This window comes from Choloepus didactylus, chromosome 18, assembly GCF_015220235.1.
Source record: "Choloepus didactylus isolate mChoDid1 chromosome 18, mChoDid1.pri, whole genome shotgun sequence".
NCBI lineage: Eukaryota > Metazoa > Chordata > Mammalia > Pilosa > Megalonychidae > Choloepus > Choloepus didactylus.
The window spans coordinates 28598990-28617974 of NC_051324.1; the positions used below are offsets into that span (position 1 = coordinate 28598990).

The following is an 18985-nucleotide window of genomic DNA, read 5'->3' on the forward strand; positions in this document are numbered from 1 at the left end:
TTCTTTCATAACTTCCACGTACACAGCCCCATCATGCTTCAGTTGTGAGTTAAGCTGCTACATGGGTGACTTTTCCAGTTCTCAGGCTGATCCTATCACTTCCAAGATTTTCAACCTCGAGTTCAAAGCCCACTGTATGGTTCTCCAGACTCCCTTAGGTTTCTTTTATTTCTTCTTAAATCCCGATCTGTCCCCACCAATTTCCCCTAGAAAAACTTGTGCCATGCCCCTTTTATTCAGTCATTTTAGATCTGTCTTCATTCAGACTCCTAAACTTGCACCATGTGCTTGCACTGATCTCCCTGTACAGCCTGCTAAACAATATAGCATTGTTTGCATACTAGATGCCAGGAGCTCATCAAACGTTCCCAAAGAGGAACTAATGGGTCAAGAAAAAACATAATATGTAAGGGAAATGTGACATCCGAGCAACTTGTGATAGAAATCTAGAGACTGTACATAAACAGAACATACAAAGGCAATATGGCAATGAATGTTAACTTGTTATTTTATGTGGCATCAGCACAGCAACCAGTTTTAGTCACAATGGCTCTCTTCCTTGTAGCCTAAGCTGTTGTACAGATGGCTTTGTCACGCCTCCACCCAAATGCTAAAATAAAGGTCTCTCCTTTAGTGTCTTGAAAAACCAAAAGAATACAATTATAGGGTGGATGTACGTGATTCAATTTCTTAAAGCACATTTTTAAAGTTTCATAGTGCTTTTTGCCTTTTTTTTTTTTAAGAGGAAGGAAATTAAGACTCCCTGGAGCCACTTCTAAATAGGAAATCAATGTTTAATTTTCAAAAAGGGTTTTATAGGATTTATTAAAGTGTTTTTGGTTAGATTCTTTAAAAATTTGAAAAAAATAAGTAAGTGCTTTTTAAGGGATAGTTCTTTGACAACCTTTAAAATTTCTTTTTTGTTGTTGGTTTGTTTAAGTTTTGTAGAGCTGACAAGTCAAGCAATAGGAAAGGCTTACAATAAAAAACAGAGCCCCTTCGTCTGGCCTACTCTCAACCCATCTCCTGCCCCCGCTTAGTCTCACTGCTCAAAGGCAAGCCATTTTAGCAGCTTTTTCTGGTATTTACTTTCATACTTACAAATAATACACTTATACTTTTATTTCTTGATTTATCTTTTAGACATAACCCAAATTATAGAAGTTGAAGATTTAGCTTTCTCACCACAACTCTTACTTCTCCATTATTCCAATAATAGTTACATCAAACATTTTTTTTCAAGTCTATAGTGTTTACATTATTATGACCATGGAAAGACAGTTCATTGCTGTGCTAAGAGGTATAACATAATTACCCTTCCTTTACTTTGTCAGGTAAATTTTGTTTTTATCTATAGTTAATAACTACCTCATTTTAAAATTTGCTTTGCTTTCTATATATCTACTGCTAATTTTTGTCAAATGCTCTAACAGACCTGTAGTGGCTTGGAGCTAGCTAGGTATCCCAGAAAAATATGTTCATAAAAATAATCCATTCTTGTGGGTGTGAATTCTTGGAAATAGGACCTTTTGTTGAGGTTATATCAGTTCTGGATTAGCCTAGCTGAATCAGGATGGGTATTAATCCTATTATTGAAGGTCTTATAGGGAAGGTCAGAAAAAGAGAAGGGTACAGGGAGGAGCCCAAAGCTGGAAATTAAATGAACTGAGAAGCCAGGAGAGGCTGCCATGTGCATTGCCATGTGACAGAGAAGCCAAGGGCCAAGGATTGCTGGTAGCCAGCCCCAGAACATCAATCTTCTAGGAGAAAGCATCGCTTTAATGATGCCTTGATTTTGGCCTTCTCTTAGCTTCAAAACCATGAGCCAATTAATTCCTGTTGTTTAAGCCAAACCATTACATGGTATTTGATTTTAGCAGCTGGTAAGCTAAAACAAGACCCATTAAATGATTAGCAATTTTTCCAATTATCAAGCATATCAACTGGTTCTTTCTCTTTGATACTCCCTGTGTGTTCATGCTCCAAATTGGATTGGTTGCTCATTAGGCAAGTTCCCATCCTAGGACTTTTTTTTTTTTTTTTTTTTAAAACCACTTTTCTGAGTTGGATCCCTGATTGCTGAGCTTATGTTCTCCTTTTTCTGGGTTTTCCTCCCTCTAGCAGCTTCCAAGAAAGGGTGCTTGGCCAGTAAATGTCTATTTCCTGGGGGTACAGACAGGCTGCCTGTTTTCAGATCCTGATTCTGATCTTTCAAACTGGGTAAACCTGGCAAGCTGCTTAACCTATCTGCACCTTAGCTTTCTTATCTGTAAAATGAGAATGATAACAGTGCTTCTCTTGCAGGCTTGTTATGAGGATTAAAGGAATTGACACAGACGAAAAACTTAAAATAGCACCTGTTGGGTAGTCAGTGTTCAAGAGGCATTGGTCTGATTATTCAAAAGTCTATTCCTTATGTGTCGTTATTAGGCTGTTCTACTTTCTTTTTCACACATGCAAATTTTTGCCTCAGTTACACGTCAGTGTTATCTGGAAACTCTTATTAATTTGGGCCATTCATTCATGGCCTGCCATTTGCCCCCACATAATGTTTGATTGGGTACTATTTTATTCTTCAACCTATAATAAGGACTGGATGCCTATGGTTTATATGCCTTATCCAGTCTTTCAGCTGCCCAAGAGGAGTAGAGAGGGAGATGGGGCTTTGTGTAGCTCCCATTGGGTTATTTTCCTAATTCTAATGAAATAAATGCATCAAAGGTTTGTTTCATTGAGTCTGGGGTGTATCATGAAGGGCTTTTGGTTTGGGATGGGGCCAAAAACTCTTTTCCTGTTTTGTGGAGACTTTTCTTGCTTTGGCAAAAATAATTACCCTGGCAGATGCTTCAACTATCCATTGCTCAATATTGGATATATCAGAGGCAGGAAATGTGGTAAACCTGGCGACCCTTACCTGGGGGAAGAAGTCTTCTTGATGAAAGAAAGGGTCCCCAAGGGAGGTGTGGGATATTCCAAAATTTCCCTCTGAAGTGCCTTTATGCTTAAAGCCAACACCTTCAGAAGCAATGAGACTTTTCAGAATTCCCTCTTTGTACTTCTCTATGTTCTACTCTTCTCTTTGAAGAATATATTGATTTTTTAGTAGCTTCTTTCAATTTGGTCCAATTTTTCTTTTTTCTGGATGATACTTCAAGTTTATGGTATGAAATTGGAATCTCTTCTTGTTTTCAAAGTTGATGGCATATTCTTAGTTATTTTTACATTTTCATTAATTTCAAACAATTTGGGGGGGGGGATGGGAGAAATTTTGTGAGCCTGCAGTTATACACCAACTTTATCAGAAGTCTTTTAAGCATTATTTTTTAAACATCAGATTAAATAGTAGCATTGAAGAACTACAGAGGCAAATGATTCTATGGGAAAATGATTCATGTATTTTTCCTTATAATCAAAGTACACCTGGTTTAAACAGATATATTCCCATAAAATGTGTGTGTGTGTGTGTGTGTGTGTGTGTGATGCGTTGTGAAGGGATTGGGTGTTGATATTTTCCACTCAAAGTCTCCAAAAGTTGGAATTTAAGGTTGAAGCAGATTTTTCCATTTTCCCTCTTCATTTAATGAAGCTGAAACTCTTGGGTTTTTCAGGAAGATGGAGCTTCAGAAAGCAGAAAATTAAATGTTATATTCAATAAACAAATGCTTAATGCTTATTTGCATATGCCTACAGAGATTAAACAAACAAGGGAGCCAAAATGGGCCATAGTTAAAACAATATTAACACTAAAAATGGAACCAACCAGACATTATGTGCCTTAGGATATGATGCAGTGGGAATGGACACTGAAAGCTGAAGGAGACATAATGGAACCCGAGAGGTGACGTTAAGAAGAGGATCTAAGGTACAGAACATAAACAGAGGACAGCTTGCAGAAGCCGTTTCTTACCTAGAAAAGAGACTAGAAACAAACAGAAAGAACAACTGAGGTACAAACAGATAACATTAGAGGGGCAGTGCATATATTCTTGTTATTAAGTTTTATATCAAATTCTTCTCTTCAATACCCTTGCTCCCTACAGTACATTCTCAACACAGCAGCCAGAGTGATCCTTTTAAGTCCAAAGTCAGATCATGTCACTTCTCTGCTCAAGACTGCAACAGCTCCCCATTTCTCTCAGAATGAAAGTCAGTCTTCCATTGGCCTAAAGGCCCTGCATGAAACGGTACTCAGTCACCTCCTCAACCTCACCTCTCACTATTCTCTCCCTCGCTCACTCCAGACACTCTGGCTTTCCTGCCGGACCCCACGCAGGATACAGGGCTTTGCACAGTTGTTGCCTCTGCCTGCAATGATCTTCCCCCAGATATCCACATGGTTATCTTCCTCACCTCCTCTGAGTCTTTGTTCAATGTCAGCTTTCCAATTAGACTAGCCTTGACCATTCTATTTAAAACTTCCACCCGCCTCCACCCTCCCTCCTGGTACTCTTGATTCTCCCTACATTGCTGTATTTTTCCCCCTTTCCCTCTAGCACCTACTGTCTTCCAACACATAATGCAATTTACATATTATGGTATTTCTTATGCTTTCCCCCCACAAGAATTTAAGGCCACTAGTCGTGAGGGATTTTTGTCTCTTGCACACTGACATATCTCCACTGCCTAGAACAATGCCCAACACATAGAAGCCTATCAATAAGATTTATTGAATGAATGCATATTCTCAAATTCACCTTCCAAGCATGATATTCAATCTTTCATTTCAGCTATCATGTTTTCTTGTCCTTGTTCTTGGAATATTCCTTTTAAAAGTGAGTTGCTCTTGTTTTACAGATGCAGCATTCACTCTTTCTTGCTGAGGGTCTGAATTATGTTTTTACTTTCAAACTGCTCTCTGCATTGAAACTGTTAACCTTTCGATTCCCTCTTCTCCCATTTGTTTTGGTCTCACTCTTTTGTACTAGGGGTCTTCCTCAAATATCTGGGGACTGTTTGCTGTCCATTCACATTTAAGAGTGAAAAGCCAATTGGAAGTTTTGCATATGTGCTTTACTGATGGTGGACTTCATTATAGGGTGATCAGGTGGGGATCAACCATTTGTGGGGGACTCCAGAGGATCAGTACCTTAAAATGTTTTCTCTTTGCTGCTGGAATTCTCAGAGTGAAGAGGAATGAGGGTCTCACTCTTGTATCTACACTTTCACTTAATTTCCTTGGTTTCACTGTGGTGCTTGACCCTTGTCCTCCACCGTGCCTGGTGCTCCCAAGCCCAGAACTTCTCCGGTTCACTTCTTCTGAGGGTAAACTTTTGCCTTCTGTTAGAATGAGACTGAGACTGAGGTAGTTACTGGCTTTGTGAGGCACGGAAGAGGACCTGGGGTCTAATTGCTCCTTATACAGACTTTCAGTCATCCTTTCCATTTCAGTGAACTCTAATCCTTACCTTCAGGAGTCCTGTCAACACCTGAATCTTTCTATAGTACCGTGGGGATGAAACTGATTGCTTGTTTGCTTTCTTCTAGGTAGGCACTTAGATTTCGCTGTTCTCCACCTTCTTGGAGGAGTAACCACTTGTTCATTTACTTCCAAAATTATGCTGATGCCTCTTGCCTGCTATTATTTACATTATGGTTCCATTTGTCACTGTGGGTTTATCCAATTTTTATTCTTTTACTGCACTTTTGGGGATTTTGAAATGGAATGGAGATAAACAGAATCTGTCATGTTTAACCAGATGTTTTATAATGCCATCCTAATTCCACCCTTTTTCCCTCTGGTACATACTTCTATTGGTCATTAAAGAACAAAATACGCTTTGTAAAAGATGTAGGAGGCTAGGTTACACTCTATTAAGAAGTAAGTCAATTACATGGTTCCAGTTTGGTCTCAGAATCAAACACAGATCAGCTTTCCTACTTCTGGCTCCCCCTGTTTTGTTTTGTTTTTAAACTTTTTATTGTAGTAATACATATATAACTTAAAATTTTCCATTCAAACTACTCTCAAGTGTACAATTCGGTGGTATGAATTACATTCACAATATTGTGCTACCCTTGCCAACACCCATTTCCCAAACTGGTTCATTTCTTCAAACAGAAACTCTGCACCCATTAAGCAAAAGCTTCCCATTACCCTCACCCCCTTGTCCTTGGTAACCTGAAATCTACCGTTTCTGTTCTCTTATTCTAGGTATTTCATACCATATTTGTCTTTATGTATCTGGCTTATTTCACTCAACATGGTGTCTTCAAGGTTCATCCATGTTGTAGCAAGGTTCATTCCTTTTTACAGCTTGACTACTATTTCACTGCATGTTTATACCATATTTTGTATATCCATTCATCTGTTGAAGGACACTTATGTTGCTTCCACCTTTTGGCTACTGTGAATAATACTATGAATATTGGTATCCAAATATCTGTCCAAGTCCCTGTTTTCAATTCTTCTGGGTATGGGTATATACCAAGAAGTGGGGCTGCTAGGTCACACAGTAGTTCTATGTTCAACTCTGAGAAACCGTGACACTGATTTCCATAGAGGCTGCACCATTTTACAAACCCACCAACAATATACAAGGGCTCCAGTTTCTTCTCTGCATCCTTCCCAACACTTATTTTCTGTTTTTTTTTTTTCATAATAGTAATCCCATTGGGTATGAAATGGTAACTCATTATGTTTTTGATTTGCATTTCCCTGACGACCAAAGTTAGTAAACATCTTTTCATATGCTTATTGGCCATGTGCACATCTTCTCTAGGAAAATGTCTACTCAAACTTTTTGCTAATTTTTTTAATGGCTGTTTTTCTTTTGGCTATTGAGTTGAAGCAGTTCTTCACATTATCTGGATATTAAACCCTTATCAGATATGTGGTTTGCAATCATTTTCTCCCATTCTGTAGATTGTCCTTTTCACTTTCCTGATAATGTCCTTTGATGTACAAAAGTTTTTAATTTTAATGAAGTCTATTTTATCTATTTTTTCTTTTGTTGCTTGTGCTTTTGGTGTCTTATCTACAAAATCTCTGCTAAATCCATGGCTGTGAAGGTTTCCCCTATGTTTTCTTCTAAGAGTTTTACAGTTTTAGTTCTTATGATCAGGTCCTTGAGTCACTTAAGAGTTAATTTTTGTATATAATGTAAGGTAGGGGGTCCAACTTTATTCTTTTGCATATAGATAGCCATATGTTTAAGAGAGTATTCCTTTACCTATTAATGTATTTGGCATCCTTGTTGAAACTCAGTTGGCTATAGATGCATTATTTCTGAACCCTCAAGTCTATTCCATTGTCTTTATGTCTATCTTTGTGCTAATACTACACTGTTTTGATTATAGTGTTCCCTGTTTTGTTTTGCTTTTTTCTTTTCTAGTCATTATGGGTGTTGGGCCCTTTCTATCTTGTTCTCAATATATTCAGTTCTCGAAACAAATCCCTGTTTCAAAGTTCCTTGGTGCTCTGAACTGGATGTCCTCTTGGTTTCCACAACCAGAATCCCTCAAAATGTCAGTTTCCCAGGCCCTTCTTGCCTACGGACCACTTTTAGGGAAAAGCGTCTTTTTTTCCATTCTTACCTTCGAGTTTCCCACATAGTTATTGTGGAAGAGTTTTGACAGTTACAGTTGCTAAAGAGTTGCAGTAGAGGAGAGTTTATTTAGGTACCAGGTTGAATGCTGAGCAAATTGTAAAATGCACAAAATTTATCTTTGGTATCTATATAGCCATAACATTTAGAATATGACAGTTTTATCCTATTTAGGATATTTTGTGATTGACCAACGAAGTCTTGACCTTTTCCAGAAGTAATTTTAAAAAAGAACTCCAAGACAGAAAAATCTTCCTGAGTTATTCCTCTTCTTCCCAAATATTTTTATGAGGGACAAAATGAATAAAGACCTAATGTGCTATTTAAAAAAAATAAAATATTCTATTTCTACCAGAATAGCAGGTTAATATATACCAAGAAGAAACAGGGTAAACCCAGGACAAGGACAAGGATAAGATACAATTTGTGGTGCCTAGCACAATGCCTGACACAAAATTCCTTAGTTTTACAGATAAATTAATGGCATTTTGAGATGACCCAAAAGGTAAGTTTACAAAGTGATAAAACAATCAAATCTTCAGTCAAAAAATCAATGCAAAACCATCAAAATAAAAAGATAGGCAAATGCATATATGAGAATAATTATTATAAGTTGTCCTGATGAACTTAAGTACGGGGGAAGGGGTGTTGCCTGATAGACTGTATTTTGTTAGAAATGACCACCGCTGTGCTGTTTACCTTGGTCTGCTAAACCAAGTCGCCAAGTAAGTTAACTGATTCATGAACCTTTATTTAGGACTAGTACATTTTATATATGGACTTGTTAGGTTCGTTAGCATAGCAATTCTGTAGTGCATCCAGCTGCTGTCTATTAATGATTTATTTACTATGATGATGACATGTTCTATTCTGAGAATTTACTTACAACTGTAACTTCAAGAAGCAACTTAACTTTTTAATCAATTACTGACAGAGGGGTAGTGCAACATTAACTCTATCAAAACCCAATTGCAATTATTTTGCAGACCTGCTTTAAAAATCCAGAAAAATAAAAATAAAATTATTCTAGCTGACAGAGTAAGTCATCCTGATGGGCCATTCAGGATACAATCATGTTCAAAGCAAAATACTCTGTGGGGGCTGTAGTGAAGTGATTACTTTGTTTTGTCTGGCTTTGTTTTTCTAAAAGAAAGTTAATAATTCATCTTTAAAATCTCTCAGGTCAAGGCTACACTGCTTTTTGATACAGAATGGTAGGGTTTTGGTCAAGTGTTTGAGCATTTGAGCAGAACCAAGGAGGCATCTGGGATGTTTCAGCCTTGTTTGAAGACTCCTTTGGCCCTCTCCACCCTCAGATCCACCTCTACCTGATACTGAGATGGCTCACTGCCTGGTCAAGAGTTCAGGTCAGCTTTTACCTTGTGTAACAAGTGCTCTGATTTTGCTTCCTTTATGCATAGCATCTCAAACATGCAGTCCTCCTTTAAAAAATCACCCAGGACAACTTTCCTTCAAATACTTGCAAATGATCTCAATTTTGAATGGTTCTCAAAATCACTCAAAAACTCACGTAACTGATATTTAAAAGAGTCAGCCAAAGACACATCTAACATTCACTTCTATAGTTCCAAAGTGAATTCTGGGAACATTAGGGCCTTTGGAATGCTCCCTGGAGAAAGTATTCTACTTTGAACAAATTTGGGAAAGCTGTACAACTGCAATTCCCTTTTGAAGATTCATTATGCATATTAGCATATTAAAAGCTCTAAGAAGTTCTCCATAAATATACCTATTTTAACTTTAACATAGAATTTTAAAAACATATTTGACTACAGAATCCTTTGTACACAGATCACTTTTTCATTTCCACAGAATTAGTTTCTATAGAACATTCTTTTGGGAAATAGAATAAAATAAAAGAACTAGTCAAATAAGAAAATAAAGTGTAATTATTCAAGAAAATCTAGACTACAGGAAGCTATTATAATTGTGAATAAAATTTACTCTGAACTTGCTAGAAATCAAAGCAAAAAGGGAAATGGAGGTAGTTTACATAACTCTAGCTAATAAAAGGCGGCATACACATTTGTCAGTGGGACTCACTTTCTCATACTGAGTGAATTCAGAAATTTGTTAATTTAATTAATAAAATAATGATTAACAATGATAATTTCATGATTTTGATAATTGTACTATGGTTATGGAAAAGAATGTCCTTATTTTTTAGGAAATATCCATTGAAGTGTTCAGAGGTAAAGGAGTATTACATCTACAACTTACTCTCAAATGTTCAGAAAACACACACATACATATATCAGTATATTGATTTACTGTGTATACATGCATGTATATTTTATATAAATATTATTTATTATATATTTATAAATATTATATAATTATATTTGTTTACATATGTGTATACACACAGAATAAGAGATTGAGAACAAGGATAAAGAAAATATAGTAAAATGTTAACATTTGGGGCATGGTGGTGAAGGGTATGCATATGGAATTCTTTATATTATTCTTGCAACTTTTCTATAAGTCTGGAATTATTTCAAAATAGAAAAACTTTAAAAAGTGGATTTAATAGAGAACAGTTTGTAGAATGTGTTTTTTTTAACAATTTTAAAGTTAGAATGTTCATCATACATTTTTAAAAAATTGAAATACTATTGTAAATGAATTTATATTACTTGTGCTTTCTGAATATTGGTAGGCTATGTATAATAAATTGACAGTGATGGTAATTTTATGAGTATGTATTTAATCTCATTTGAGTCTCCCAACAGGCCAGACATGATGTTTTGACCATTTTACACAAGAGGATATAGGTGTAAAGAAAGTGACAGATTCTGGGTCATACAGTAAGCTGTATCTCATCTTAGACTGGCTCCGAGACTTGCATATATTCTCTCCTGAAGATACCAGATTGAAAGTGTCCTAATGGTACACAAAGCAATAATGCTTATTATTCAATTTGCTCTCTAAATGAGAGACTTGAACTTGCTACAATAATTAACAGAAGACATGTTTTCAAACATAACCCAACCTATTCTATCCTTCATATACAGGTAGACAATTCCAAACTATAATGTTTGAATTGAGTATCATCTCTCTCTATGTGGTTATGCTCCATTAGGGCATAATCATAATTTTAGTGGAGTTGACTCTTATTTTGCACACAACTGTTGCACTTACCAAAAAGAGCAAAGTAAGATGACAGAGCAAAGTAAGACGACAAAGACGCTGGCTAGAGCAAAGCCTGGGAAACAACACAGCCTTCATTCAAAGGCATACAAGGAAGAAACTTGTTGCCATATTTGGTTTAACTCACAGTTACAAGGGAAAAATTTCTCTTTATTGGTTCGTTAAGGTTTACATGAGTTTCTTAACTTCTGGTTGACTATTGTGAAGGATTATGTAAATAAACTGTGCTGGTTTGGAGCTGTTACGTATCCCAGAAAAGACAATGTTCTTTTAATCCATTCTTGTAGGGGCAGACCTATTGTTAGGTGGGACCTTTTGATTAGATTGTTTCCATGGAGATGTGACCCAGCCCATTCAAGATGGGTCTTAATCCCCTTGCTGGAGTCTGTAATGAGAGGATAAAGATAGATGGAACTCAGAGAGCTCAGAGAAGCTAAGACAGAAGCCCAGAGACATTGGAGAAAGCCACAGAAACCAGAAGCTAAACCCGGGAGAGAAGGACCAGCAGACTCTGGCCATTTATGACTTCCCATGTGACAGAGGAACCCCAGATACCATTGGCCTTTCTTCAGAGAAGGTATCGTCCTGTTGATGCCTTAACTGGGACATTTTCACAGCCTTAGAACTGTAAATTTGTGAACTAATAAACCCCCACTGTAAAAATCAATCCATTTCTGGTATATTGCATTCTGGAAGCTTTATCAAACTGAAACACACACCAAAGGGTATCATACTTTTAAACAAGAGAGTAAAACCACCACTGTTTGGGAAACAGTTCTCATGGAAGAAAACATGGTTTAAAATTTTTACAATACCATAAAATCAAAATCAACAATAGCTGAGCTAAGTTTATTTAGTACTCTTGAAAACAGAATTAACAACATTCACGATGAACAAGGCTTTGGAAACAGTTTGTAATACTTAAAAAACAATCATTTCAATGACTTGCACAAAGGCCCAATGACCCATTAAACGCTCATCAACAACAGTTCCTAATTCCTTTTTGGGCAACTGGATTTCCATTCAATTATCAGTTATGTTTGCGTTAATGTTATTACTTTAAAAAAAATCCCTATATCTTGAAAAAATATTGGCATTCAGATTATGTTCCCCCTTAATTTTTCTTGATTTATGAGATATTACTGCAATGATTAGGGAATTCATTGTTCATTCATTCTACAAAGCATTTGCTGAATGCTCATTGGGCATACGGTTTCTGTAGGGAGACATCTCTGATATCCTAAGAAAACCAAATATCCTGATGAGATAACTGGAAAACAACTACAAATAACCTCATTAAAAGTAAGATCTGGTCAATTGCCACAGTAATGTGACAAAGGTTGAACTCCACGGTCCTAGACAGTGAGGCTGAGTCAAGGAAGTCCAGCACTGCACACAGGGACAGCTCCCCAAAGGGCACTGTGGTGGGGGCGGGGTGGTGGGGGGTGGAAAGAAGGCTGCCCTGCTAGGGAAATCTGGCAAGTCAAACTCTCCAGCTTCAAAAGTTGTTAACCTGAAAAATAAGGGAGTTAAACTAGATGATTTGTAAGAGTATATACTAGCATCTTTATCATAACAGAGACTCATAAGTAAAACTTTAAAAATGTTATTTCAAAGGTTCCTTCTGATCTAAAGTGTACATGGAACTGATAACTACTATCTTTGATTTTCATCTAACTACTGCTGTTATCCCTAAGGAAAGGGGAAAAAAACCAACAACATAATTTCCCTATTATGTGCCAGGCCCTACACTAGACACTTAACATATATTAAAACTAGGTATTTAAAAATCACCTATTCTTGGCATATATTTGTACTGTGCTGTTAACAAGTTTCTCTTACCAATAATTCACCATAAAAGTATGGAATAAATGTGACATAAATCTCTTTGAGTCATACATTAATATAATTTTGCTAATAAATGCTTGGTTTTAGGAAACAATCATTTTTCACACCCATGAACTCTGCTTCCACTGAGAGATGCAATTAATGTTCCCAGCTCTTGCTAGTAGCTTGGCTCTGGTCGTAGACAATGGAACATTGCACCAGAAGGTTTTGGTTTAGACCAATGTTCCTCAAGGTATCCCTGTGCCCTCCTTCCCCTACCTCTGCAACACACCTGAGTGATCTGACACACTTCTATCAGTTAACAGTGCTCAATGTGACAGTGATACCAGTTGAAGACACTTCCTGATAGGGTATTTCAGAATCTGGAGAAAAGGGAATAATCTAGAAAAGGACCCCTGGATTACTTAGAGTAAGCATCAAATATAATTCCTCTTTTCACTTTCCTGACATACATTGTAATTAATGTAAGGGAGAATAACGGGATAAGAAAATGTACACTCCTTAAGGACAGATACTTTTTTGATAGTGCAAGGTTACATAATACAAATAGAACATAACATGGTTAAATTACACTGAGGACCACTACTAGTTAGAAATCAATAGGCAGGGGGAAGGTGTTGCTCAGGAAATACAACTGAATTATATGGGTGCATGGTTTACCATAATATTAGGTGACACATATGATCAGAGTAATAAGCAGCCCATGCCACAAATACTGTTGTGATGATCTAGAAAGAAATGCCATTTTTCCACTTTGCTAGAGCTGCTATTAAGCAAAATACCAGAAATAGATTAGCTTTTATAAAGGGGATTTATTTGGTTACAAATTTACAGTTCTAAGGTCATAAAAGTGTCCATATTAAAGCATCAAGAGGATACCTTCATCAGAGATAGATTGTGGTGATGAACGCATAACTATGTTATCATATTGTGGACAGTGGATTGTATACCATGGATGATTGTATGGTGTGTGAATGTATTTCAATAAAACTGAATTTAATAAAAAAAAAAAAAGATTATAAGAATCCAAAAAAAAAAAAAAAAAAAAAAAGAGGATACCTTCACTAAAGAATGGCTGATGGTTTCTGGAACACCTCTGTCAGCCAGGAAGGCATGTGGCTGGCATCTGGTGGTTGTTTGCTCCCAGGTTGTGTTTCAAAACGGCTTTCTCCAGAAAGTCTCTAGGCTTCTGTCTTCACTCCTCTCTCTCAGTTCCTGTGCCTCCTTGCTTCTTTCTCCCAGGGCGTTTCTGTCTAAGCATCTGGGAGTCCTCTCTTAACTTCTCTGGGGCAAACTCTGGGCTTCTTAGCTTAGCATCTCCTAATGTCCTTCTCCCTGCATCTCCAAGCATCCAAGCATCAGCACCTGTGTTGGCTCCTGAGCTCTCTTAAGTACTCCAATGAACCAATCAAGATTCACCTGGAATGGGTGGGATCCACACCTCCATAGAAAATAACCCAATCAAAGGTCTGACCCACAGTTAGATGAGTCACATCTCCATGGAAACAGTCAATCAAAAGGTTCCACTCTAATCAAAAGACTAATAAGTCCCCACAAGATTACATCAAAGAACATGGCTTTTCTGGGGCACACAATACATCCAAACCAGCACACCATTACTCTAGTGGAAAATCTAGATAAAGTCAAACGTAGGATTCACTTGGCAATGCTGAGGTTTTACAGATGCACAAATAGCTGCAAATACTTTTACTATGGAAAAATCTTGTAACCTAACTAAATTATTTCTTTCCAAAGAAATGTTTTATAACACAACATCTGAAAACTGAAGTTTCTTATAACATACCAATCAAGTATGAACAGATTTTAAGTGAATGTCGGCAGGAATATGATCAATTTTTCAACCTTCTCTGGAATTTATTATTTTAAAAAGGAATTTATATTTCTACTTGTCATTTGCAATATTTTTGGTAAACTGCCTATTTCTATCTTTTACCCATTTTATTTGGGTTGCCTTTTTTATTGATTTGTATTAGCTGCTGAATTTAAACCAGCTCTTTTTTGTTGGTGTTTCTAATATTTTTTCCAATATGCCAATGATCTTCTGATATTGTTTATGATATACTGCCATACAAAAGTTGTTTTTTAAAAATATTTTTACATAGTCAAATGTATTCATCTTTCTTTTATTCCCTACATACATTTTATACAAAATGAGGATCATAATAATTGTGAAATGCTCTGCAATGTTTTTTATTTGATTATCAGAAACATTTTCCCATGTGATTACAGATCCTCCTGTAATGCACTTCTGAATAGCCTCACAGTATAGAGATGCATATAATCAAGCTAATCAATTCCCTACTATAAGACATTTTTGGTGTTTTCTATTTTTTTTGCAATTATAAATAACATTTTGGTAGTATCCTTATACATAAATTCATGCACACAAATGAAATATGTTAAAGTTTTAGAAATAGAATTGCTGTTGTGACCAATTTATACTTTCAACTGCCACACATTAAAGTTAAATAGTTAAAAGTAATTTACTAAAAAGGATTTAACTATTAAACTGTGCAGAATAGTTTAAAAAGAATGAACTAAATTGATAAAGTGGTATATAGTTGTTATAATCAAATTGCTCTGATTATTAGTGTTATTCATGTTTTTAAACACTCACTAGCTATCTGAATTTCTATTATCTCATCATTCCTTTTTTTTGTCCATCAGATGCTCCTCATTTTACATATTGATTTGTATGGGCTCTTTGTATATTAAATAAGGTAACTCTTTAATCACATTTACAAAGATTTCTTAGCAGTTTGCCTTTTGCTACACCCTGGCCATGGTAATTGGTTCAGGTCAATAAAACATGAGAAGAGTTTTGCTAGGTGCCTCTGAGAAAGATTTCTCACTTTTTCAAGAGAATGTCCCAGGACTTCAAGAAGTAATTCTCTCCTTGAACATGGAGGAAGCATGTGACAGCCATGTTGCAACCACAAGGGGGAGCCAGACTTAGAACAAAGCTAATACAAGAGGAGACGGACTAGAGAAGCTTCCTGCTGGATGAAAGAAATCCCCATTATTCTCTTTACAAGTTTGAATTGTGTTTTCTTGAGAAACAGAAGTTTTAAATGTTTATGTAGGGTTATCAATATTTAGTTTTATGAATTATTCCTTTGTTGCTGTTATACTTAGAAAAGGCTTCTCTGTTTTAAAATCAAATATGTGTTCATAAAATTTGTTTTGTTAAAGTGAAAGCTTAATGGAGGGGGTTGCTCCATCACAAGTATAAGAGAACCTTTATTTCTAATCACACCATGAACGGCAGGTGACTGTACCTACTCCACTATATCATTCATAATTAAAGATGTGTGAAATGCCCATTAAAGCTCTGGATTCTTTGAAATACGAATTATCAGTTACATGAGTAACATGTGAAGCCAACCTGTACTCAGTCCATTGACTAAGCTGGACTCAGCTGAGACTGGCAAACCCTGAAGCATGAACAAGAAATCAATTCTGTTATGTGCCACTACTTTTTAGGGTGGTCTGTACATCACTGTTAACTGACTATTGTGGTAATAGTTAACTGACACAAACTCAAACCAATAATAATATTAGTAGTATCACTGGAATTAACTATTATTAATAATATCAAACCCATAGTGCTTACCATGTACCAGGCACTCTTCAAAGTATGCTGCATGTATTAACTCATTTTTAATGTAATTTTATTGAGATATAATCACATAACACACAAAGTGTACAATCAATTGTTCACAGTATCATCATATAGTTGTGTTTCATCACCACAATCAAACTTCAAATATTTTCATTACGTATTAACTCATTTAATACTCACAACCACACTGTGAGGTGGGAGATATTTATTTTCATTCACTGATGAGGAAAATGAGTTACACAGAGGCTCAGCAACTTCCCAAAGTATCATCCAGTAAATATTAGAGCTGGGATTGGAATCTAAATAGCTTATGGTTGACATTAGCCAAGAGCTATCTGCTGGTTAGGCAGTAGTAGAGTCTAGAAATTATACAGAAATTAGTGACTTTTCAACTCTGGCAGCAGGGTTAAAACTTTAAGACTCCTTTTCCAGTTGGGAATAGCTTTTGTGCCTACTAATTGTTGTATTTGCTTGGTATTACTAGGGTTCCTCATTTTAATGTACATGAGTAGCTCTTGGGTACTAATATCTTTGCTTTTATGGAAAACAGAGCCAATAAAAAACTTCATAAATCCATAAGCAAATTACTGCCTGGTGTTGAGGCATGCTAATGTAAGTTAATGACATTATCAAGAAGATGTCAGCTAGGGCCACTATGTACAGGGCATTGTGCTGGAGGCCCTGTGTGGACCACGGTCAAGTATAAAGATGCTGCTTTCCACAACAGCTTATAATCTAGTTGAGGAGACAACACAAACATGCAAAATTAATAGATGATCTAAGCGTTAGAGATTAATGAAGTTACAAAATCCAACTGGAATTTTTGAGCGGAAGATCTCTTATAAATCATCTAGCTGACCAGGTTCTCAGCCTTGACTCTTCCATGGCTTACCGAATGAAGGACTTTCATGTGTGCAACACACTCCCAGGAGTTGTGTACCATCCCTGATGTGTCCCTTTCTCTCCTTCTCAAGCAAGCAATTATCAGTTTTATAGATGGTCTTAAATCAGATGCTACTTATAAATCATTTAGTCCGTAATCCTCAATACCTTATCATTAGTAAAAAAAATTACCCATAAGACACCTTACACCTGATTCTAATAGAAGTATCCATATCAATTCTATCAATTATGGGTAAAGGAAGTGAGGATCTAAAACTTTAGCTTGCAGAACAAACTAACAGTAGGCCCATAGTTTCTGATTCCCATTGAGGTTATCATATAGAGCTACATACAATTGATAAATGGGTTCTGGAGAAGGAAGAAAAGACGACTTTATTTAGGCTGTTATGGTCTGGGCCTTTAGTGAGGATGTAGAATCTAAGTTGGAGAAAATGGAAGGTAAGGCAAATGTGTAAAAGGATACAAGTGAAAAGGCAGATACATTTGGGGATTCAGTGAAAAAAATGACATCACATAGTGGTGTAATGGGAGATATGGTTGATTGGAGCCAGACAATGGAAGAGTTTGGTCTTAATTTTGTAGGTGATTGAAGGGTTTTTGAACAGAAGAACATCATCATTAAAACTAATATTGTGATGTTGTGCAGATTAGAGCCAAGGAGAGAAGCCCAGAGCCTGGAAGATCACCCAAAAGTGGTTTAGGAGCACCACAATGGTTCTGTTGATTTACTTTTTTCTTTTTTCTTTTTTTTTTTTCACTTTTTAAATTCATTTTTATTGAGATATATTCACATACCATGAAGTCATACAAAGCACACGTTCAACTGTTCACACTACTATTATATAGTTGTACGTACATCACCAAAATTAATTTTTGAACATTTTCATTACCACACACACAAAAATAATAAGAATAAAAATTAAAGTGAAAAAGAACAATTAAAGTAAAAAAGAATACTGGGTACCCTTTTTTTTTTTTTTTTGGCCCCCATTTTTCTGCTCAACCATCCATACACTGGACAAAAGGGAGTGTGGTCCATATGGCTTTCCCAATCACATTGTCACCCCTCATAAGCTACATTTGTACACAATTGTCCTCAAGATTCATGGGTTCTGGGTTGTAGTTTGATAGTTTCAGGTATTTACTGCTAGCTATTCCAATTCATTAGAACCTAAAAAGGGTTGTCTATATTGTGCATAAGAGCGCCCACCAGAGTGACCACTCGGCTCCTTTTGGAATCTCTCAGCCACTGAAACTTATTTCATCTCCTTTCACATCCCCTTTTGGTCAAGAAGATGTACTTCATCCCATGATTCCAGGTCTAGATTCCTCCCCAGGAGTCACATAACATGTTGCCAGGGAGATTCACTCCCCTGGGTGTCTGATCCCACGTAGGGGGGAGGGCAGTGATTTCACCTTTCAAGTTGGCTTAGCCAGAGAGAGAGGGCCACATCTGAGCAACAAAGAGGCATTCAGGATGAGGCTCTTAGGCACAATATAGGGAGGCCTAGCCTCTCCTTTGCAGCAATGGTCTTGCCAAGGTCAAAGCCCCATGGTAGAGGGCTCAGCCCATCAAACCACCAGTCCACTATGTCTGTGAGCACATCAGCTGGTTCTGTTGATTTTCATACTGGAATATCCATTTATAGGGCATACAGTATGACTTGATTTTATAAATTGAGTGAGAGAGGGGGTGGGGTGGGAGGGAGGCAGGGTGGGGGAAGAGAGAAGGACAAAGACTAGAATGACATACTTAAAAATATTAATAGTTGCCTTTTATTGGTGAAATGATAGGTGGTTATTTCCTTCTTTAATTTTTTTTTATATTTCACAATGACCATGTGTTACTTTATAACAAAAAATGTTACTTTAAATA

At 36.6% G+C, this 18985-nt stretch overlaps 1 protein-coding gene across 2 annotated transcripts in view; it reads right to left on the reverse strand.

The window, feature by feature from the left end:
• The window catches only part of MYO1D (myosin ID), a 371081-nt gene that overhangs the window by 160551 nt on the left and 191545 nt on the right, over window positions 1–18985 (reverse strand). The gene's annotated exons all lie outside the window — the stretch shown is intronic.